The following is a 26,493-nucleotide window of genomic DNA, read 5'->3' on the forward strand; positions in this document are numbered from 1 at the left end:
ATGACCAAAGTCAAAGGTCATTTAGAGTCAATGAACTTAGACCATGTTGGGGAAATCAACTTCAAAATCTTAACCTGAGGTTAAGTTTTTGAAATGTCATCATAACTTAGAAAATGTATGGACCTAGTTCCGTAAACTTGGACATAAGGTCAATCAAGTATCAGCAAACATCCTGCATGAGTTTCATGTCACATGACCAAGGTCAAAGGTCATTTAGGGTCAATGAACTTTGGCCGATTTGGGGGTATCTGTTGAATTACAATCAAAACTTTAAAAGTTTTTGTATCTGATTCATGAAACTTGGACATAATAGTAATCAAGTATCACTGAACATCCTGTGCAAGTTTCAGGTTTGAATGAAAATCTGTATTAGAATTACTTAATTATATGTACTTTTTTGTATCATTAAACCAAATTGGAATTCAAGTATGGGGCATAATTTGAAAATGCAGGCCGATGTAAACTTACATGTACATGTATGTTAATTTTTCGTTGTTAGTCATTTATTTATTCATTCATTCATTTATTTATTTATTCATTTATTGATTTTCATTATTTAAATTTTTTTTTCATATTGGGGATGGGATCAGCTGGTTATCTGGTGATTTCTTTTGTGATTTCGTATTCTGCACCTGGAGCTTTATAATACTTAACAGTATTAGCTACATTCAGGGTCCATTCAGGGTCCATTCTACTAGACAGGCAGGCAGGCAGAAAGAGAGAGAGAGAGACAGAGAGACGAAGGCTGCGTTTATCATGATTTGAATCACAATTTGAATCATGATTCAAAACAGCAGCATGAATCACGATCCGACAGAATCAGCGTTTATACGACCATCTTTCTAACGCTGTTTCTCCCTGAATTCGGGCCGATCCAGTGCGCATCACAGTGCGCAGTTTGACCCAGGAAGTATAGGTCAACATTTTCGCACGTGTTTCTAACTTCACGTCGGCTGCTAGATTTTTGCTGCCGCCGGAGCTAACGAGCAAACGTTTGTGCAAGTGCAACGCTTACTCGGCTTCCGAAAAATAAATCTTTTACTTCCAGAATTCCGTGTATTGTACCTCATATTGTTTTTGATCGGGAACCAGAAGGGGTCATTATCCTCCCTCCCACCTCCCGATCGATTTTTCTTGTCTATGATGGTCCTGTACTGGGCACGAATTTTGTTAATTTTGTCTCGACAGGCGGTGCCACATTTCCGTTGAAATCGCCGCTGAAAGGGATCGTCTTATTTCTGTGAATCCCGGTAAGGGATGCTTGTGCTTCAGGCTGAGCCCAAAGCACAAGCAGAGCCCTGAGTTAATTCATCGTCGATCAGTCCAATTTGTGCCTTTGGAACTTGAAGAAATGATTGATGAAAACAATGAAATATACAAATGACGCTACAGTACAACCCCGGGGGTACAGGTACAATACACAGAATGATAATTCCTAAATGCTGGCAATACTGCTACACGAAAATTAACCTGCACGAAACACAGCGCGCGCCTTTGAGTCGAACCCGGAAGAAGCACGACACAATGACGTCATAGAATCATGATTCAAATCACGATATCGTTTATACGACCTTTTTCGTTCGTGATTCTACAGAAACGTCTTTCCAAACGCCCCTTTTTTCGTGTTTCATGTTTGTGATTCTAATCATGATTATATTCAATTTCGACTAAACGCAATCGTGATTCTGCAGAATCGTGATTTGAATCATGATTCTAATCATGATTCTAGGGTAAAAAAGTGTCGAATAAACGCACCCTTAGAAAAAGAGAAGGAAAGATAGACTGGTAGAAAAACGGAAGACCTTGACGGAAAGTGGAAGTTTGCATTTTGTGGTTGAGACTCTTTTTTTCCAACTCTATATTTTTAGGGTGACCTCAACAATGGGTTAATTGCCTCCGAGCAGTTGACCTTACACAATCATCCCAGCATGAAAGAAACGAAATACCAATCCACAAAAGCCGCAAATATGCATGTTTTTTTTTTTAGAATGGCTTGGTTTCCTTTTTTTTACATCCATGGGTTTGACAGAAGGTGGGTGGGATCTGTGAGCTTGTTCTACACCTTTTGAGGCAGAAAATGATTTTTGTTACTTTTATTTTATTGTTGATCACCAGTCTTTATGGGGCTTTGATATGGATAACAGACATTTGCTGTGTGTATATGCAGCATATCTCATACATGTAATGATATAATTTATGTTAATGGTAATGCACATGCAGTAGGCCTAGATGATGATGAGGAGGATGCTGATGATGGGGAAAATGATAATAATGAAAATGATATAACAGTAATTGGAATGATAGCAAAAAATATAAAGATAATAGCTATGCAGTCTGAAATGTAGCCTTAGGCCTATATACAAAATATGTTTAGCACTTTACTGAAATAGCAATACACATAGAATTCAAAACATTTGTAATACTCGCACTATAGAAATAGGCCTAGAAGTATACTGAAGATTAAATTATTCATAACATTGCAGTTATTACTTGAAGCTTAGTTTAATACGTAAGACACTGTATGGCAAACCACAGACAGAAGAGGTTAGTTTGTTCTTGCTTTAAGTAACATATTCAACTTGTGCACAAACGGTACAAATCTTATTTGTACCCTATTTGTACCCTAACCTTGTCAGGCATTCTCCTGCATTCTCTATGAATCTGACTATTTCCTTCAAAGCCAGCACTAACTTGAAGAACTAGGCAATCAGCCGCTGCTATCTTAAAGTGTGATTGGTCCAGTCACCTAATTGAACTTGATGTCTCAAGGTCAGAGCATCGGCCCCACACCTGTTGGCTAATTTGACACTTAGCGGATTTGGTCTCCACTGTCGTTGTTGTCGCTATATGAGGAGCGGGAGAAGGTGCGAACTGCCCTCGTTGGTGGAGAGATTATTCACCACAATGCAGGGTGATATACTTTTGTGGGTTAATTTAGTAATGTGTTGATGGTGACTTTTATATGCCTTTGGTGTTTTTTCATTGCCAAATTATCCCTTGAATAAAAGTTGAAAACATAACATTTTTACATGAGATTTGTGTTTATACTATTCCTTGGAAACACTTCATCAAACATTTTTCATCCGACAAGGTGTCATATCTGACAACTTTCCTTGATTTTGATTGGCTGCGAAGCATAGTTTTCTTACTGTTACTATGGCACCTGTCACATAAATTCATTTTGATGAATGAAACTGGACATGAAGGTCCTTAGAATTTTGATTTACTTTTAATACATTGTCTTTTTTTGTCACATCCAGTCACATGTTGATTGCTTCAATTGTATGAACATACGTGTAGTTTGCTTTCATGTTCACTTGCAATTATGTTGTACACCCATGATCTGACATACTTGGCTTTTTTCTCTGACAGTGACCTTTGACCTCTATCTCTCAACCAGGGCATGTCTGTTTCTGGTCTGATAGAGATATGCATTCCACTTGCCTGGGCAAGAATGTGACCTTTGACCTGTCATGAGAGTGAACTTGGCTGACCTGACTTTTTGTCTCTTCACATGAAATTGGGAATTGTCCACATTGTACATCATTCAAGTCGATGATGATTCAAGATTCAAAATCAATTGATTTCAAACATCATCAGTAATAATAATAATGATAACAATTTTATATACCGCAAAATCGCAAAATTGCCACTAAGCAGTTAAGAGAAAGGAAAATGTAGTATAAAGGAAATAGAAATAGAAATACTTTGCACAACAAATGTATCAAAACTAATATTACAAAACAACTTTCTCACCAGATCATGGATAAAGAAATACCATCAAATGAGCCAATAAACATATTATATGATCAATTCAAGATTTAAAAAGATGAGTTTTAAGCATAACTTTAAATGTGTTAACAAAGTTATGTTTAATTTACATATACATGTAAAAGGAGAAAGCAAAGATTATAATGTACACAAATGACCACCAAACTGAAATAGATAATAGAAAATACTATGCACCTATTGATTCTAAATTATTCAAAGATTTAATCTAGATGAAAAATTTATTGTCGTGATAAATTTGAATTGCCCCCCCCCAAAAAAAAGAGAAGAAAATGTGTTTAACCTCTCATGAATCGGATACAAAAATAAATTAAGGCTACTTCAAAGACAGTGTTCTTTTAAAAATCTTAATGTATATTAAACCATTTTCACATTTCAGTTGATCTAACCATAGTATTAGCTCTATGATATAACGCTCGACATAAAATATAACCTATTGAAATGTATACTCTACAGATTCATCAACAAAAAGCAGGATGTGCATGTACACCAAAATGCAAATCAATTGTTTGCAAGTGTCTCAAACCCAGTAAAGGCCCGACTCTATTGTTGTTGTTTTCAGTGACAAAAGGCAGGATGAAGCTACCTAATTGGAAATCAATATCTTTTTTAAACATAAACCAGCACTGCAACATTGTGCTAAGAAGAGCATTGCTTGATTGTGAGGTGTTCAAGTGTTGCAATAACTAAGACCCCTGTTACATCTGAAAGTTTCCTACCTGAGACCCGACCGAGTCCACTTGCAACCTTGACTGGATTATTTGTGGATTAGCTTCGCGAACGGACCGAGTCCGAAATGTGGTCTGTTTACATCACAGTGTTCATTCCCCCCTATCACCCTATCTGTACTGTTTCGAGCGGCATCCGATTGCTGACACCTTTAAAAGGCGCTCTCGATCTATCTCCGAATAATTCGCGCGCGCTAATTGAAGTTACCCGAGATTCTGAAAGAATGCTGATGATCCCAGCAGTCGTGGAAGATATGATCGACTTGAAAAGGATACGTTTGAAATGCTTCTTTTCACTCAAATCAAAGACTTTATCAATCACATGTCGCATGCCGCAAAAACATTCGAAGAACGACGGGGCTGGGGAGGGGATAGCACGCACTATATGACGTAATTTGACAGCTGGCGAACGGACCGAGATAGGTTCGGAAGCTTGTGTGCGTTTACATCTACCAATCGGTGGACCGGGGCCGGCCCGATACCTACCCGAGACTACCTCTGGATGTGGTCTCGGGTAGGTTCGCTAAAAGGTGGCCCGAGGTAGGTTTGGGATGTTTACATCTGATTTCTTTCCGACCCGAGGTAGGGAATCTCTCATATGTAACAGGGGTCTAAGCTTCATACAAACTGTATATTGTGCCTGGGTGTCTTGATCCATGGACCTACTACAGAGTAGTAGGTCCATGCTTGATCAGATCTTGTTAGATTTGGGCATTTGTTATTAATATTTATAGTGCGTTAATGACCATTTCCAGTCATTCCCAGTTTGTCATCAAGTTTCACTAAGAAACTCATAAAACGCATAACTTTACCTTTGTTAAATATATATATTCATTAACAGAGCTCATCTTATAATTCCTTAAAGAGTATAGAGACTAAACCCAGTGGCGGCACCAAGGGGGGGCATGGGGGGGGCATTTGCCCCCCACTCAGAAGCTTTGCCCCCCAGTTGCCCCCCCAGAAATTTTGAGGACTTAAAAGAAAATTATACAGTAATTTGTAAATAAGTAGATGCTGTCGTACTACATATTCAAGCTCAGCTGTGAAGTGCTCTAAAATACCATTTTCTGCTCTTCAAAACTTGAAAATTTTCTCACTTAGTCGCTGTTGGCTTCCTCGCACACTATTAGTTTGTAATAAGTTTATATCGCTTGTTATATCTTGCATTAAGGCAGACATTTCAATGTGTGATACACAAGCTAATGTAAGTGTTAAACTACAGTACATGGCGTGTATTCTGTCGTCAGCAATGTTTATTCTTTGGGGGGGGGGGGGCGTGGAGGACAAATACTCAAAGTCTGCCCCCTTCCTTGAAATAAATATGCATCTACTCATGTAAAATTTGGATTAAACTCATCGATTTGCTTCATTAACAAATAAGAATGCTTGAACTCTTCGTTCATAATTTGTCACCGTCATGGTTTTTAGTGAAAAAGTAAATAGGCTATGTAAAGATGTGCAATCTGCGATGGGTGTTCTGTCCCCTCCCTCTTAAATTTTTGACCTTTCCACGAGGGGAATGTCTGTATTTATTAGGCTATATTCTCATAACAAGACACCCAACTATAGTATATTTGAAAATAAACTTTACCCTGTGTATTAAAAACTTTCCTGTCTTCGGAAGAAAATTATTAGGCCTATGTATGAAAAAAATAAGATATGAAAAAGAGAACAGAAATTAAATATTGAAGTCTTTTACAATGCGATCAGCATTCTTCAATGGTACATACAGTTTGTGATGAAGGCTAGTCAAGAGTGAAATGTGGCTAAACTACTGAACTACACACGTGGCTGTACGTGTCAGTGTTTACGTATTGACTATCTACTGAAGATGGCAGCCAGAGAATGCGTTGAAATTTCATGGAATATTGTGCATTTTTTCTGATGTGATACAAAAATGTAAAAGTAGAATAGGTCTATGCCTTAAGATTACATATATGTAAATGTTCAGTTCATGATCTAGTTTTGATCAATAACTTTGCTCCATTAAGCATTACCTGATTTTACAAAAATTTCTGTTTATATCAAGTGTAACAAAAAAATGTTTATTGGGGCCACTAAAACTCGCGCTTCGCGCTCGATTTTTCCACACATGCAAAAAAATTTTTTGACTGCCCTTGCCCCCCAATATTTTCTTTTGCCCCCCATTTGCCCCCCCACTTTGAAAATCCTGGTGCCGCCACTGACTAAACCTAAATAAGATTTAAAAATTCAAATTTTATAGATTATGAAATCTTATATTGATTAAAAAATCTAGTTTGGGTTTGGTCCCTTACAACATGCGATTGGATTGATTTTTTTAATCTAAGACATTTTGAGATTATTGAATTAGTTTTATAAGTAAAAGAATATATATATTTGTAAATGAAAGGGAAATTCCCTTTAAGAGAAGAGTGCATTTTAAAGCTATTAAATCCATACAGATAGTGCACTTGTCGAAATACATAATCTACTCTACTAACAAATCTTAGGTCAAGGGTAAATCACTGGTGTTACTGCTTGCCAAAAAGGATGTATTCACATTAAGATATTGCTATGTTGCTTCAAAATTGTGTGGCATGTTTTTTTCTCTTCCGTTTTTTGTGTAACTAAAGACTTCCCTTCTTTTCATTTATGAAATTCATCTAAAAAAAAATGTTTGCAAAGATTCAATAATATGAAGTATAAACGTATTGGACTCTTATTCATTCATGCACATTCACAGTTTAATACTTATAGTGATCATTATTCATTTCACATTGAAAAATTGATTGCAAAAATTTTAATATGAAGATGATTAAATATTCATTTACATGTTGTGCCATCTCTAGGTAACGTTAATCTTTTAAAGGTAACATTCACAGTTAATACTTAGTGGTCGTTAATTGATTACACATTAAAAGAATTGATTGCGAAGACGTGAATATGAAGATGATTAAATATTCATGTACATGTTGCGCCATCTCTAGGTAACGTTAATCTTTTAAAGGTAACATCACAGTTAATACTTAGTGGTCGTTAATAGATTACACATTAAAAGAATTGATTGTGAAGACGTGAATATGAAGTTGATTGAATATTCATGTACATGTTGTGCCATCTCTAGGTAACATTAATCTTTTAAAGGTAATATTCACAGTTATAGTGGTCGTTAATTGATTACTTAAAAAAAAATTATTGCGAAAACTTGAATATGAAGTTGATTAAATATTCATGTACATGTTGTGCCATCTTTAGGCAACATTAATCTTTTAATAAGGGAACATTCACAGTTAATACTTAGTGGTTATTACTTGATTACACATTTGAAAAATTGATTTTGAAAACGTGAATATGAAGATGATTAAATATTCATGTACACTGTACATGTTGTGTCATCTCTAGGCAACGTTACTCTTTTATTAAAGGGTACAGTAAGAATACACATACATGCATTATGTATTTCAGACAGTTAAACAATAAAAAACTACATGATTTAAAAAAAAAAACGATTATCACTTTTTATATTGAAAAATTTAAAATATTTGCTGGAACAGTTTTTTCTTTGAAGGTAATACGTTTTACCCGAATATATCAGATATGAGATCGCTTCTCTCACATCACAAAATTATATGATATATATACATGTAGTAGTTTTCTATTCCAACCGATAATTGATTCCAAGTTTGAGAACGAATAATCTTGAGTTTAGTAGTTCATGATATGAGGGGAAAAAAAGTTAACAAAGAAATGAAGCAGGGATATGACGCAAGAAAGAATGTGTTGCCAATTGCAGGATGAATTTACAATTATTTTCTTGAGCAGGGAAGGGGGGGGGGGGGGGGGGGGTGGTATTGATAGAAATTCAAGTTTAGTCATTTTGCAAGAAAATGGCTCTTTCCTTCTTTCCACCTAAAATATTTGTCAGCATGTCGGAATGCATCCAACTTGCAGGGAGGGGAGCTGTTCGCATTTTGTCATGCAAGTCCATCTTCTCCAGCAACTTACTTTTATGAAGTAAGACAATGTCGCTACTACAATTTGACAGCCAGCCAAAAGTTTCAATTTCTTCTCCATGTCCACAGTGAATTAGGTTTTTCGGGGTTTAATAGTTACATGTATGTAGGCGCAAACCCTTGGAAAGTACATTAAAATATGATTTGATAAACGTTCTTTTTGCTACGTGTGAACACTGATGTTAGAAAATGTAGACCCTGTGACATAAATGAATGAATTTTACGATTGATTGCATTGGTTATTGTGTATGATCAATAATAAGAATCATTCCTACGATTGATCGCAAAGCTCTGTGTTACGTGGCCCCCCGGTCATGAATTCAGGAAATCCGGTTGCCAGCGTTGACTGTCAGGAAGTAACTTATAAATCTGACAGCCTGGCTACCACCCTCACAGCCATATCCACAAAATCCTTATTTCCCTCCCCAATTCGAATAATCCAACTTGTACATCTAGGATTCGCATAAGAATTTTGACATACAGAATCATTTAAAGATGAATAATGCCTGTTGTGGTACAACAGTTTCAAAATGAGTTGATACAGAATCCATTTAAATGGCCACCAAAGTCCATACATGTACACCTGTGCCGAAGGATTCTAGAGGGATTCTGTAATTGCTAAGAAATTAGAAAAATAAATAAAATATGGTATTCCCCCAAATATTGGTCTTTTCCCAAGCAATAATAATATGTTGTCCCATTCATTCATGTTTATTTGTGTTGGCTATCTTCATTGTGATCCTTTTTTTCCTCAGCTTTCAACAGATTTTTGGTAATAGATTTTATGATTTCACAAATAACAGTACATACATTGTACAAGATGTACAGTGATATAGAACAATTTACCTTTTTTACAGACTTTTTCATGACATCAGTTTTTTAATAGTTCTAACTACATTTATCTTTCAATAATTTAGTAATATAGGCAATGCGATTTTTTTATTTTATACAATTTTACTAAATGTTTATACAAAAGTTAATTCTTTGTTAGAAGTGCACATTAGCTTTAAATGCTTTTTTTTGCAGGGAATGTACATACAGAAATTAAAATTTGTGTAAAATTTGGCTTCGTATATCAAAGTGTAAAATGAATATAAAACACTTCTCATTTTCGCATACTTGTATGTTTTTTTTTATTTAAGTAATTTTTAATGTCATTTTCATAGAGTAAGGTGTTCAATTATCTAAAATATATTTATTTCAAAGTAAAGTGTTCAATTATCTAAAATATATTTATTTCAAATGTAGCTTTAAACATCTCACTGATGACAAATTCATAAAATTGTCAGACTTTTGTTCACTTCCACTCCAGAGGTCCATGCTTTTATCAAATAAATTATGTAGACATGTTTGATGCAATTTGAGCCTTGGAAATGGTGTAATGTTTTCCTTATTATAATGTGCAACAATGAATACACTCCTTCATCATGTAGAATTGCTATTCTGTACCAATTCAATGAATCTTTCAATTACATAATTATGTAGCTTACTCGGGGGGGGGGGGGGGGGGTATTTACATTGTTGAGTGGATACCATGCACGACCACAAAAACACATAAAAAGGATGTCTTTTTCAACAAAGGGCACGTTATGCACGTAACGGATTAAGGGTATCAAAAACACTAAAATAATGAAAATAGGGTATCTATTTCGCTAGGAAAGCTACGTGTTTGGGGTCAAATTTGCGAGGGTATATAGACTAAAATGTGTATAAAGGATGTACTTTTTGCCCCAACAGTTTACACTATGTGTTTAGAGTCCGATTCATGCGAGTTGTTGGAGGTGGGGCACTACTAAACCCTATGATGTAGGTAAATATGATACATGTACATGTAGTAGGTCCATGGTAAAACCGACATCCAACATATCACTGTACTAGGGGATCAATTCAGGGAATACTTGCCAAAGGTTTTTCTTTTGTTTCCATTACTTGTTACATCATAATGGTAACAATACCTGTGAAGGGTTACATTTTCAGAATATGGAAAATACTTGTTTAGGGTGGTTTTTGGGGCCCCCATGGTATCCTCTCAATGGAAATGCCGCCCCCCCCGGAGCTTACTGTACAAAACCGCTCAGAATGTTGCAGTATGGGTTAGGAGCCTGACCAGAGTTGAGTAGTTGTCCGGGGGGGGGGGGGGGGGGGGGGGGAGCAGTCAAATATATTGCTGTACTCATGCGTGACCAAAAAACAGGTGTTTTTCAGTTTTGGACGCGGGCTGCGCGTGCACTTGTTATTAAAGGTATCAAGATAACCGATTTTCAAAAAAAGGGGTAGTTTTGAAAGACTGGTCAATGGTCAATCTCAGGGTCGAAGGTATTTGGGATATGTTTTTTTTTTAAACTTTTTTTTTTAAAGATTAGCAAAACGTGTTTAGGGTATGGTATTTTCCCCAGGGTCATATTCTGGCGACAACTTGTTTAGGGGCCTAAATGGGTAAATAAAGCCCCCCAAAAAAACTTGTTTAGGGAATAATTTTGCACACAGAGAAAAACTTATTAAGGGGTGTTTGGAAATAATTTGGCCACATGTGTGTGCAGCATTACATTTGAATGCCCCCCCCCCGGAGTACTTGAGGTTGCTAGTTGGTATTTACTTTTTATTTAGGGGAGACTCCCCTTTTTATTGAGTGTCATCCCACCCCAAACCTGGTCAATGTACTCTTCACACGATGTTTGCTCATTATGTGTACATTGAAAATAAATTGTGTCACACATTGTGGGAGGATCGTTTATTAAAGTGATTGGTTAACATTGGTTTGACTTTTGAAAAATCTGAGCTAGAAGGTCACACTTGTCACCTGTGTCTGTGATATGTTACAAAAATGAAGCACAGAAAAAATTGCGTTCGAAAATAGTTATTTAGTGCTTCAAAAATTGAAATATACATGTAAAGTGACCGGAAACACCATCTTAATTTTATCCCCTACACTTATGTGTAGTATTTAGGCATCTATAAGACACCTATTTACAAAATCGGGGTTTGCCTTGTAGTTTTAGCTTTTCATTCTCAATAATGGTTGTTTTCAGGGTTTATTAGTTCTAATACATGCACTTGTACACATGTTTCATTTTGGTTTGAGAATGTTTTAAATCGGCTGCTCACATAGTTAAACAATACCTTTAAGGCAAACACCTCTTGTGACAAAATCATTTCGGAACTGGTTTAGGAGAAAAAAACAATACCCCGTTATTAAAGCTGAAAATTGAATCTGTTCTTGAAGGCAAAACATATATTAAGCAAAATTTGTAAGGAAATATTTTGAAATCACAATGCTAGTACACATTTTCATGGAGAAGAAACAATATAGACTACATGTACTAATATTTTATTTTCAGAGAATGAGATGTATTTGTATGATGGAAATGTTCTTTGAATGTTTGGAAGTGAAAATTACATAAACTTTGTACTTCATACTTTATTCAAACATTTTAAAAGAAAAGCATATTGATATTTCGAGAAGCCATCATTGTGATCAGCTGTTTTCCACATATTTCTTTCCTCCATATATAAACAGTCATTAAGTGTAGTAGAGCATTCACCCACACGGTGCATACATATTGACCTTTGAAACGTACATCTAAAAAAACGTCCTTCCATTGTGGGTGTAAACACTGCAGACATGACCTCTTCCTGAACTCCCGGCTTTCCAGCATGGGAATGCCTGCGAACCTCTCATGTGTGGGAATTCCGCAAATCCTACCGAAAAAAGTGGGTCACCTTTATAAATAACCACATTTTTTTCCTTCCTCCCTTTTACATGTCGCTATCCATATACATGTACATACAATTTTTTCTCTACAATGGTTGAGTCCTAAGCTCTTTCAGCAATCTTTGGTGGAGACGAAAAGACAATGGTCTGCAGTACAGACCCTGATTGGAACTTTGATCAACAAGTAGGTTTTCATACAAGACTAACACAAATACAACCAGGGGGCCTTCTGCACACAAGTCTTTTGCAAGGCACCTTAGGCTGCATATTCAGACCCCTTACCTTGAGAAGCTCCTTGCCTTGAGTAATGGGTTTGCTCAGCAGACCAGGGGGATGTTTCACAAAGATATAAGTATGAATTAGAGTCGCACTTAAATGTCTAGTTGCGTGCAGTGTAAAAGGCATGACAGCATTGGTCAGATCATGCTTAGAGGACGTGCACTACTGTGTATTGATCAATAAGATTGCGCTTTGCATATCATGTACGCGTCAAAATTTAAGTGCGACCTACATTAAGTCATACTTAAATCTTTGTGAAACATCTCCCTGGGGTGGTTGTGTGTTTTGGTATACTGGAGAGTGCTATGCAAAAGACAAATTTTGAGTGGAATGGCATTTGTATGTGGAGTTGGAGAGGGCGAAGGGGTTGATTGCTAAAACTACATGAGGCCGATGCATGATGCTTCGGCCCGCAAGGGCAGACTGAAAAGAATGCCTATTTCAGAGTTGAACTTTGCCTTCCTTTACATTATCAGCCCTGCTAATGCTATTATGAATCGAGAAGCTAGAATATGTTGTGATTGTTACCAGTATTGTATGGACATTCCAGTGCTGCCTCACCCCTTCTGAAACAACGAAATTTATCATTTTTTAAAAATTTCATTTGATTAAAAGGTTTTGATCAACTGGGAAGATCCTATTATTTCAAATAATGACTTTGTTTCTCTTTAGATCTGCATTATGTTGCATTTTGTATTGTAAATCGTTTTCTTGTTTACTCTATAAATTCCAAGGATTTAATATAAATACCCAGATTGCCTGTGAATACCTGTAGTTACCAGGCGAATGTTAGATTTAGTTTAGAATCTTATGGATTTGAATATAAAGTAAAACAATTTGAATTCAATTCTTTTGAGATTTAAAGTTCAACTCTTGATATAAAAATAATCCTTAAGATTAAAAATTTATCCAATATTAGGCTGTTCATCATTCACAACTGATCTGGGATTTATTTTTAATCTTTGAAATTTGAAAAAAATGAAATACTACACTGAACACACCCAAGTAAAAAGATTGGAATCTAAATCTTTGAGATTTAAAGTTTAACCCTTAAGGTAAAGAAATAATCCTTAAGATTAAAAATATCTAATATTAGGCTGATCATCATGCACAGCTGATCTTGATTTATTTTTAATCTTTAAGATTTGGAAAAATTGAAATACAATGCTGAACACACCCTGGAATGATTAGGTGGTTTCAGACCGCCTCGAAGTTCGCCAGTTCTAGGTATTCTCTGATCGGGAAATTTACCCCGATCAGAAAATACCAGGTATTTTGGTAATGTGAAAGCAAACTACGCGTAATTTCCCCGAAAGAAAATACCCGCTAAATAGTAGGTACTTGGCGAAATTACGAGAACTTTCGTGGGGATTTTTCCAAGGTCGCAGGTATTTTGGCGATGTGAAAGCAAATTACGGGAACTTTTATCCCAGCGTGTCGTTGGGCGCGGCGGCGTGGGTGGCTGCTGGGCAAGTGATTTTGAATCTCCCGCCTTGCCTGCTTATCAGACCACACTGCGCATGCTCGTAACTTCGGGAACTTATCCCGAAGGATGTGTTTCGGGGCGGTGTGAATGCAGGAATAATTAACGGGTATTTTTTAGCCTTAAAAAGTTCTCGTAATTTAACGGGGATTCTTGTGATCGAGGCGGTTTGAAACCACCTATTGTAAACACTGAGAAGTGTGTCAGCTCTAATGGGGAGCAAAGGTCACACCACAATCCTATTATCCAACTGACATTCGGTGACCCTTTGACCTTTTGTGGTTTGGCTATGTTGACAGGGGGTGATGATGGGGGTTTTAATGGTGCGAGAACTGGCTAATTAGGATCACAGCGGGCGCATTGAGGGGTACATAGGGAGGGCAATGTCAAGGGAAGGACAATCACGTTAGGAAGTTTCGAAGGTGATTAAAACGTGCATTGACTCATTTCATTTGGTTAATTTGTCATGTTGATTGAACTTGAAGGATTTTATTGCAAATGTGTATCCTTCCTCAGTCCGGACTGCTTCACAATTGTTACAATGTAAAGGCCTATGAAAGTTGCAAGGTACAAGTCAGTGATATGATAGTTTATTCATTGATTACTTGATTTATTAATTGATTAATAATAACATTCATCAAGATGAATACCTATATTTATTGGCAATGACAGTTAAAACTTAGGAAATTACTCACATGGAATGATTTGAACACTAGTCTTTTTTATATTCTTAATATTTTTTCTGTTCTTTTTGTGATGTGACTTTATATTGTACTAAATATTGTGTTTGTGCGAAAGGATTGGTTCATTTTTTTTGCAAATGGCAATACTTGTTCTACCTCTTCTACAGGTAGACCATTTTTTAAAATTATTATTCAAATTCAGTACTGTATTCATACTAATCTCTCTTGTAAATCGAAAGTCCAGTCAGTATATTGGTCCATACAATACATGCACACATGCCAGTTACTTGGAAGCCAATGGACTCTGAGGAATTCCAGGTCTTTCATTGAGGGATTAAAACATTGGTCAAATATCACAGTTAGGGGCCCAATTCAGGTTACACTGGATGTTATGGATTATCAAAGAGCTGCAAGCTTTTCAAATGGGATTAAGCCTAATGGACCCATGAGGGGTACCCCATAGGGGAGAATAGGATTAGTGGAAGGGTTATAATGAGGTGACAGACGCCTATTGTTCATGGGATTCATCCAGTGGGAAACCCAGGGAGTCTTGTTTATGTTTCTGTCTGTTTCTATAGATACTCCACAGTTTTTCTCTCACCCCTTTCTCCACTACACCTATTTCGGGCAAAATTTGGTATTTTCTTCAATTCTGGGGCTACTTTTTATGACATACAATACATATAGCCTGGATCCGATACATTGCAGAAGTTAATAACACTTAGTGAATGGGGATTTTCTGGGACTTTTTTGAAATTTAAAGTGCTATTTTGAGCATTTTGGAGTGAAATCACCTCAAGTCCCCATGTATTTTTCCCTCCTCTATTTTATTGCAATTATTCTTTTTCTACATGTTTAAGTATTTCAGGGAAAGGTATTCACTTTTGATCTAATAACAGTCTTTACTAGAATTTAATATAAATGATTTTCTATTGAATTGTACTAGAATTATCAAACAGTTCCTCTCTTTCGAATTTGTGTGATTCAGCATTCATGAGGAGATATCATTTCATGATTTGTGTCACAAATTCCTGGAAAAATATGAAGGCTGTTGAGCAAGTAAATGTCCTTTTGGGGTTAGATTTAATCTTGGGAAGGGGGCCAACCTTCTGATGACAAATGGAGGGGGAAAGTGGGAAAATATGATATCGATGAGTGGGAAATATAAGTTGAAAATCAAGATGAACTTGTGATATTTGTCTTGCAAGTTTCAAGGTCCCCATTGTGTTAAGATCAATACAAGTACATGTATGTTGTGGATGTGTGTAAAATTAGTTACTGCATCGTGTTAATGTCAGGGCAATTTTCATGGAAAATTAATTTATAACCACGATTGTTTGGCAAGGTAATAATTTTAGAGGTGTTCATATGGGACCGTTGTGTTACTTCTATTTTTGTGGAAGTATTGGAAAAGGAAAGTGGGGCAATGCATAAAAGTGATCAAATCTTCAATTTTCAGAAAAGCAAAAAAAAAAAAAGCTGAAATAGTATTATAGAGAAAGAAAAAGTAATGCTGTCATGACTACCCTTCTGTCAGAATACATGTACAGTGTCACACAGTGGTTCATGGTGTGTTCACATAGTGGACTGTGTGAAGATAATTATGATTCACATTGTTAAAATTATCGGTGTAAATTTCACACTGGAAAAGCCTACAGTGTGAATGTTCACAATGTTTCAAACGATAGTCTTTATAAAGGAGATGCACTTTTTCACACTATCAAAATGCTTATATTCATTAGTGTGAAGATTAGTTTAGTTTAGTCCAGTGATAGTGTGATTGTTCACAGGGTGTTCACAGTGTGTTCACATCCATTTGTGGTCTATATCTACAGTGTATTTGAAGATGTGATTTACACTTCTATAATTCCAAAATTTAATGCTGTGAAAATAAATACTGTGACACAGCTACAGTGTGAATGTTTACAGTGTGAATGATCACATCCAGTTGTGGTCTGCATCTACTGTATGTAGAGATGTGATTCACATTTAAAATGCCCAAACTTAATGCTGTGAAAATAACTATTTATTGTGGACACAGCTACAGTGTGAATGATCACATCAGTTGTGTGGTCCACATCTACTGTATGTAGAGATGTGATTCACATTTATAATGCCCAAATGTAATGCTGTGAAAATAAATACTTACTGTGGACACAGCTATAATGTGAATGTTCACAGTGTGTTCGCATAGATTTTACATAGTATATTGTGTGAAGATGTAATTCACACTGTTAAAATGCTCAAATTTAACAGTGTGAAGTTAGTTCCACACTGTAGACACGTCTACAGCTTGAGAGATGTCTTTTCACACTGTGGATGCTGTGAATGTGAGATTCACATTTGAGCATTTTTAACAGTGAAGATTTTTCACACTGTGTAGTTGAGGCTGGTACTTCCGAGTCACAAGGCTGCCAGATAAAACGTTCTCTCATAGACTTTTACGTGCACATGACTCGGGTCCAGGCCAAGGCCAAGGCTGGACAGTGTGGCCTATGGGCCGGTGTTGAGTACATCCCTGGAACATACTGTAGGACCCCGGGGAGGCTGGGCACTCAGTATATAATGCATAGTGGGTATGTGCCGCGGAGGGGACCCCCATTTTTACAGTCAAAATTCTGTTCCAAGGCATAGCATTTTCATCTTATCAAGAAAAAAAGAAGAAAGAAATCCGCTCCAAAGCATCGCATATTTTTCATTACGCCGTTCTGATCGCATTGATCTGCTACAGTGAGCTGCAATTTGGTGAAAAGCGGCCGCAGAGGACTGTCCGACCATCGCCTCTGTGCGAGGGCGGGCTAGCTGCATCATACACGCATGTACCGTTCCATAGGGATGCATATGCGCTCACACGCTGGCATTCTGTTCCGAGGACCCCCTTTTTCACAAACATTTGTAGTTCCGAAGCCCGTTCCGAGGACCCTCCTTTTTACAATAAGCCTGCTCCAAGGCCCCCGTGTTTTGTCTCACCCCGGCACACCCCACCACTTTTTTGGTCGAGTGCCCCCCCCCCCCGGATGTAGGGCACTGTTCATTTCAGCAGGGACATATCCAACAGGATAGTCTTTGCTTGACACAATGCGGTAACTGTACATTGTTGAGCCGATATTGCTTCCATAATAGGATGGCCCTTTCAAAAGAATGTTCTGTTTAGGTTGTTGCAATCTCAATCAATCAGGGAAATATGTTTTATTATGACATGCTTTAAACATGTTAAGAATCTATTTGGCATTTATGCTTCCCAAGAAATTGTCTTTGTTGAGAAACAACTAACATTCATGCACCTTTCTGTGAGCTTGAGATATTCACTTATTTGGTTTGCAAATGAAAAATGAAAGAAGATGCCTTCATTTTTAACTACATGTACATGTCAATGCATATCAAAAGCCTGATTTTAAACTCAAAATGAAAATGGGAAAATGCAAATGCATTCATTGTCAGTACTAACAACAAAAAAGTGATTTCTCCTAAAACTTTTAAAAGCTTGTCTCACCCCTGTGACAATTTGTGTGTGTGTGTGGGGAGGGGGGGGGTGGCAGGGGTGGGGGCAGGGGAGGTTCTTTTTGAACGGATGCAGATTGCTCATTGATTTTGGTGTTGATTTATTGTAGAAATGTGATGGCGACAGTGTGATAATTAGCATCATAGCCGACTTCCACTACATGGGTCTATTAATCTGCATCGCGGAAATGAAACCCATCTCTAAAACTCGATGACAGTCACCCTGACGATGACACCAACATGTATCATGATATCAACCAGTGTTTCGCTTTTTTTTTCTCCATGCCCCTCTGCCAACACTTCCTAATGGTAGTCTTGCAGATCAGACCTGTTGTCGCAAAATGTAGAGCACCTTGTGACGAAATTAGATCACTCTTATAGACTCCTAGATGCATGTATGGGTGAAGAGAGAGTTATTTGCTTGTTCATTATTCCCCTTAATCTACTATACAGTCTGAAAACGTGTCTTAAAAAGTTCGTACAATTAAATGTTGGTTAATTTAGGAACTACTCATCTCTACTACTGTTGTGTATTTTTCGTACAGTAATCAGACCTCCCCCCGCGGGGGTGGGTGGGGTGGGGAAGGTAGTCGAGAGGTGACAGCACTGAACTTTTTTCTTTTCTCTTCCCCGCAATGAATAGATTTGGAAGAGAAGAATAGGGTTGTATCATTAGTTTTCTGCAGATTTTTTATGTTTTTTTTTTTCTGTTGTGGGCAGGAGCTTGGCAGGGTCATGTGGGTAGGGGTGGCATCTATGTGGTAGGGCCAGGAGAGGGGTCTCTCCAGGGAGGGCAGCATGAGGAAGAAGGGGACCTGAAGGACAAGGGTTAATTATTTCTTTTGTTTGAAATGTGCGGGTCTGGTTAAATTTATTTATTTTTTTCTGAATTTTCTTTAAGTGAATTGAAAAAATGAATGGACAAGTTTAATTGATTTATAGGGGCCTTTACACAAAAAATGTATAGTTTTGTATTACTGGTACCGCGATGTATTATTTATGAAGTTATTTTGTCAGTTCATGTTTGTATTTCACTGATGTTTGTAAAGTCGATAAAAGAATCAATAAGAGAATATTTTAAAACAAATATATATACATACACATGCAAGAATCCCTAAAAATAGATAATGCCCACAAAAGTAATATAACCTGTAATGTTCTTATTTTAACCCTTGTATATTTGATATTAAAATAAAGATAAAAACAATAATAAAGTAAATCCAATTTTCGGTTGGTCACTCTCACTACTGTCAGAATTCATGTTAAATCCTTGAAACTAAGTGTCCTTAATTTCTGAGAAATTAGGAATAAAAAAGAAAAGGAAAAAAAAGAAAGAATGGCATTCCTGCCAGGTATCTGGGAACCGTTTCATAAAACTTGTTATAATAACAAATTTGCAATAAGAGTTAAAAGCTACTGATATCCTCCTCTCTGATTGGCTGATAGTGAATTTGTTAGAGAAATTCTGCATTTGTTACTGTAACAAGTCTTTCGGAAAATTGACCCTTTTGTTCTTTTTTCTAGTAATAATCACACATACATTTGTTGTATTCGTTGGCAGTATTCATTATATCATCTTTTCAGCATAGATATATAGATTTCATTATTGCACAAAGTTTGTTTTTTGCGTACCTACCATGGGCCCGTTTAAAAGCATTTCCTAAGTTAAAGTGATTGTTCAACATTGGTTTGACTTTTAAAAAATCTGAGCTAGAAGGTCACACTTGTCACCTGTGTCTAGGATATGTTACAAAAATGAAGCCAAGAAAAAATCGCGTTCGAAAATAATTATTTAGTGCTTCAAAAATTGTAATATAAAGTGACCGGAAACACCATCTTAATTTCAGCCCATACACTTATGTGTACTATTTAGGCGTCTACAAGACGCCTATTTACAAAATCGGGCTTTCCCTTGTAGTTTTAGCTTTTCATTCTCAATAATGGTTGTTTTTAGGGTTTATTAGTTCTAATACATGCACTGATACACAAGTTTCATCTTGGTTTGAGAATTTTTTAAATCGGCTGCTCACAAAGTTAAACAATACCTTTAAGAGTGACTTTAAAAAGGACCGGTGAACCTTTCTCGTGGTAAATGATATTCACCATTAAAAGTTCCTTGATGAGTATTTTAGTGTGTAAGAAAGGTTCAACAGTTGTTCTTACATTCGCTCTTAAAGGTAAATGCTAGTTTTGGTAACGATATCAAAATGAGTTTGTACAGAATCCAATGAAATGACCACCAAAGTGTCTGTTTGTATAAATAAAACGCATGTGCCAAAGGATTCTGGAAGAAATTGTGTAATTGCTGAGAAATCAGCAAATAAGCACAGGATTCGGGTAGGGCATCGGGCCCGACGCTCTAAGCAATAATTATACATTGTCCCACATGCGCCTATCTGTGTTGGGGATCTTCGGTGTGAACATTTTTCAGCGTAGATTTCAAGATTTCACAAAGTTCAGTTAATGTAACTATACCAGATCTAGATCCTCGATGATATACTGACAATTAAGCCTTGTTTTACAGACTTTCTCATGAAATCAGTGTTTACTGCAACTACTGGAATTTCTCTTTAAAGTGATTGGTTAACATTGGTTTGACTTGAAAAATCTGAGCTAGAAGGTCACACTTGTCACCTGTGTCTGTGATATGTTACAAAAATGAAGCCCAGAAAAAATTGCATTCGAAAATAATTATTTAGTGCTTCAAAAATTGAAATATAAAGTGACCGGAAACACCATCTTAATTTCATCCCATAGACTTATGTGTACTATTTAGGCGTCTATTAGACGCCTATTTACAGAATCAGGGTTTGCCTTGTAGTTTTAGCTTTTCATTCTCAATAATGGTTGTTTTCAGGGTTTATTAGTTCTAATACATGCACTTGTACACATGTTTCATCTTGTTTTGAGAATTTTTTAAATCGGCTGCTCACAAAGTTAAACAATACCTTTAATATGAAACACCCACCAGGTTTGGATCCATGAAGGTATGGTTACTGTTAACCTTGACTTTCTCCTGAAATAAATGCATGCTACGACTAGAGTGTAGGTATTGATGAAATTTAAAAAGTTGGAAGCATAAAATTTATTGGGCTACTTTTAATTTTCCGATTTACTTTAATTTTTTTGCAACCATATTTTGTACACTTCATTCTTTTTTATGAATTAATTGAGAGCATTTTATTTAAGCAAATCATTTGATTAGTTGTAGTTTGAATTACTATTTGATGGAGAGGATGACTGAAAATAGGTCATGGATATCTATGCGCTGATCATGATTATAATATAAAGGAGCCTTTGTTTGTAAGACTACACTCCATGCGCTTGGTGACAGCGAATTGTTCGCTAACGAGCCCACCTCGTCTGGGGTCAACATCGAGGAAGTTTCTGATATCCGGTGCTGAGCTATTACCCCCCCCCCCCGCATGCGCAGTTCCGGTGGCGCGCCTCGGAGGGAGTGAGTGAGCGATGAATCGTGTTTTATGTACCCTGAAACAAACCATGATTCCCATCTCCCAACATTTAAGTTCTTGTATTAAGGCATATCTAATATCTTTGTGGAATTGAATAAAAAGAAAGACTTGAAAAAAAAAAAATATGTTCAATTTTTTTTGTTTGACTGATTTCATATAAAATGAAGTTTCGTAAATATACGCTCTAAAAAAAATGAAGAGCTAATTTACATGTAGCTCTTAAAGAGCGTTTATAGTGACTGCACTTCAGTGAACTTCAGAGTGCTGATTTTGTCTAGTTCAAATTCAAATGAGAAAAATCAGTATTCCGAAGTGCAGTCACTACACACACTCTTTAAAGGACAAGTCCACCCCAACAAAAACTTGATTCAAATAAAAAGAGAAAAATTCAACAAGCATAACACTGAAAATTTCATCAAAATCGGATGTAAAATAAGAAAGTTATGACATTTCAAAGTTTCGCTTCATTTAAAAAAAACAGTTATATGAACGAGCCAGCTACATCCAAATGAGAGAGTCGATGATGTCATTCACTCACTATTTCTTTTGTTTTTTATTGTTTGAAATATGAAATATTTTGATTTTCTCGTCATTGTCTTGTGAAATGAAGTTTCATTCCTCCCTGAACACGTGGAATTCCATTATTTTAACATTTTGTGCTTCAGGCAAGGAGGTCCTAATCGTCAAATTCGTAAAAATTGAAATATTGTATAATTCAAACAATAAAAAACAAAAGAAATAGTGAGTGAGTGACATCATCAACTCTCTCATTTGGATGTAACTGGCTCGTTCATATAACTATTTTGTTAAAAATAAGCGAAACTTTGAAATGTCATAACTTTCTTATTTTACATCCGATTTTGATGAAATCTTCAGCATTGTGCTTGTCTGATTTTTCTCTATTGATTCAAATCAACATTTTTCTGAGGTGGACTTGACCTTTAAGAGCTAAATTATCTCTTTGGTTTTTAGAGTATACATGTATACTGGTCAGATATTAAGCACTTTAGATTTTAAAAAATGAGTTGTACTTGTAGTCTAATGGGTTAGTGGTTATGACTCTCGCCTTTCAATCAGATGCGGGTTCGAATCCCAGCCATGGCATAGTTTTCCTTCAGCAAGAAATTTACCCACATTGTGTTGCACTCAACCCATGTGAGGTGAATGGGTACCAGGTGGGTGTTTCATAAAGCTGTTCGTAAGTTAAGAGCAACTTTAAGAACGACTGGTGATCCTTTCTTGTAAATGGTATATTCACTGGTGATGGTTTAGCACGTAAGAAAGGGTCACCAGTCATTCTTAAAGTCGCTCTTAACTTATGAACAGCTTTATGAAACAGCCCCTAGTCAAGATTAATTTCTTGAATGCACCTTTCGCAGCTGGAGCTAAAGCCAGGGTAATTACATGTATAGTGCGCCACTGAATAGGTAACTAGATAATCAATGCCTCATAATGCTATATATTTTTATTATCATTGATTACGATGATCAAATTACTGTAGACTTTTGAATTATTTTTTCGTGATACTTAGTGATAATATCATAAATGCTCCACTCCAAGTAATTACTCAATTACTCACAAAGTCTGAAAGTCATTTTTATTAGAAAATTAGAATTCAATAAAAATTGCGTTCATAAACTCCGAAAATAGGCCGCATTATATTTACGAGTGCCCGTCCTGAAAAAGGCAGATAATCGCCATGACAACAGGACACGCCCCCTCCGATGCGGTTGTGTTGGAAAAGGGTGACCTTGTGACCGCACCATGGCAATTATCCGCATTATTTGGAAATGCTTTCATAAACTCAAAATCTTATCCCGATGCAGCTATTATGCGGATAATAGCAGCATCAGAGTAATGCGGATAACTCTTGTCCTCCTCCAATTTTACGACCAAATTATGCTGCTATTAGCCGCCTAATTCATTTTAATTGGGTTTATGAAAGGGGTATAAGAATGTCCTGGAATACTTTCAGGAGATGTCCCTCAAGTTCCTGGGAAAAAAACGGTGTGGATGCAACTTCTGTGCCCTGTCTTACAAAGAGTTATGTTTGATCCTTTCAGTCTAAAGTATATAGAAATCCATCAACGTCTTAATTTTTTCTTCAGGAAATTCGCACAATGTCCTTTGTAAACAAATAGAAGCATGCTGAATTAAAACAAAAACTATGAATGTATGAATATACATCATATCTAGAAAATATTTTTTGTACGAACATGTGTTTTAGATGTTGACGTTGCTGGCTTTCCAGAGTCGTGATTGATTTGATCAATCGCAACTCTTTGTAAGACGGGACCGTGGAATACTTTCAGGAGATGTCCCTCAAGTTGCCAGAAAAAAAGTGTGGATGCAACTTCTGGAGTTCAGGTTGGGATACATTAAGATTTAATAGAATCATTGAGAAAGTTTTTCTCAACATCAGCGTCAAAAGCATCCTTGACGTTATAATGATGGTGCTGATGATGATGACGACAATAATGATGATGATGACATAATAATAATAGGTCCATTTATATGTTGCATAGTTACATGTACCATATACAAATAATGTCCTTATTATATTATGATCCCATGCTTTTCAGTGATGCATCCGAGGCTAGCTCAGCCCTAAACAAAAAATATTTGCAAATTATTAGGCTGAGGTACTTTGAAATATCATAGAGATTTCTCCAAGGTCAGGGAGACTTCTGCAGTAAGGAAAATTAAGAGACCTTCCTTTGTGTAAAAAAAATTCATATTCAATATTTCAAATTGAAGTGAAAGTTAACACTAAAATTGAAAAGTAATACAAAATATGAAATTGCAAAGGGATGATCAAGGCTTTTAAGGACTGCATGAGGATGCTCAAAAAACAAGGACATCAATCTTGTTTTGTAACATCCGAATTTGCTTCCCCTTGGTGCTATAAAATTGGCAACACAGCGCTCATCAGTTAGCAATAACGATGATTCCCTTGCCCGCAGGCAGAGAGAAAACATGAAGCATCCCCCAGATCTGGAATGAAAGCCAACTTCGAAAGGTTCCTCTGATATTGATTGAATGTATCCCCAACGGAAGTTGCATCCGCACTGCTCCATCCGTTGCCCCTAGAACTTGAGGGACATCTTCTAGAACAAAGTTTTAAGAAGGTTTAAGATAATTAGTCTTTGTTTAATAGTAATGACAGTTAATAACAAGATTTCATTTAAGATTCTTCTGATATTGACTAAATGTATCCCCACTGGAAGTTGCATCTGCCCCCCTTCCTCCGCTGCTCCTAGAACTTGAGTGATATCACCTGGAACATAGTTCCCCAGAATGTTTAAAGTAATATAGTCTTTGTTTATACTAATGACAGAGTTAATCTGATATTGACCGAATGTATCCCCACTAGAAGTTGCATCTGCGCTGTTTCATCCGCTTCTTTTACAACTTTAAGGGACATCTTCTAGAACAAAGTTTTAAGAAGGTTTAAAGTGGATTACATGAAGTCTTTCGACTTAGAAATAGTGGGCCGTGCATGTCCTCGGTCATCTGAACCGTTGTATTACACATACAACTGTGCAAACCCATTTCAGAGAAAATTGACTTCAAAGTTTACTGTAATTTTTCACATTTAGTTCCCCTGCTTTTAACATATTCATTGCTAGAAAAATACATGGTTTGAAAGACCAAGACGATTGCTTGACATTGGTATCTTGATTTTTACACAAAACCAAGGATCAGAGAAAATATCGCAAAACAGTTACGTAATTTTGGTTTGAGCGGTTTAGATTTTCCCTGTACAAAAATGCCATAGGAGATACAACAACCCTGCCCGTGATTTCAATGTGTGCAGTCAGTCAAAACGTTGTATTGCTTTTTCACGTGCAAAGTCAATGCAGTGCCGATATGACGGTTTGACTGACCGCGCAATTTTGCATATTTAAGTTCGCGTAGCTGTTGTTTGCTTTGCTACTCTACATGTTTCCGATGGGATATGCATATTTTATCAACAATTTGTATGGCATCACCGTGAAAATCCCCATATATCTCAGAAACTACAATATTAAAATTGCTGCCTAGAAATTTAGTCATGAATAGAATAGGACATGTACTTTTATTTTCTGCAAAAATCTCAAAATCAATTTTTTGGACCGAAATTGACGGATACGACGGTTCGGATGAACGCCAACGATGTAGGTTGGAATCCCAGCCATGGTGTAAGCCAGATATCAGTCCACATTGTACTGCGCTTGACCCAGGTGAGGTGAATGGGTACCCAGTAGGATTTATAACTTGAAAAGCATGTTTGTATCCTCAAACATAATGTCTGGTAATTTGAACGGATGCACCTGTGTTTTGCAGACTAAACATGCTTCAAGTGAGGGTGTGTTTATGCTTCCATTGCGAGAACAGAATCAGCGTTTTCAAACTTCGATTCAAAACGCCGATCGTAAACGTGGTTCTGGGAGTGCAGTTTATGCTTAACTTTTCAGAGGCGAAATCACGATATCCAGCTGGCTTCGCATCGTAATTTTCATTGAGCAGGAAAGCGAGGTCAAATTGGGTGCGCCTTTTTCGAAAGTTTTTTTCCGAGTGCTGTTATTATGTGGAGATAACATGGTATTTGCCCTCAGATTTTCATCTCACTGGAAGCATGTACCGAATGACGTCATTTAAACACGTTTACGATCGTGGTTCTGTTTATGCTTCCCAGCCCCAGAAAGCCTGATTTACAAACGCACCTTTTTGTGAGTTTATGATCGGCGTTTTGAAACAGCGTTTAAATGAAAGTAAGCATGGACGCAACCGTGTTTTGGACTAATCACATTTAGAAACGCTGATTCTGGCCTGAAAAGTGGGAGCATAAACACGGCCTTAGAAGAACTGGGAGAATTTTTTTTACCTCA

Source organism: Lytechinus variegatus, chromosome 13, assembly GCF_018143015.1.
Source record: "Lytechinus variegatus isolate NC3 chromosome 13, Lvar_3.0, whole genome shotgun sequence".
Lineage (NCBI taxonomy): Eukaryota > Metazoa > Echinodermata > Echinoidea > Temnopleuroida > Toxopneustidae > Lytechinus > Lytechinus variegatus.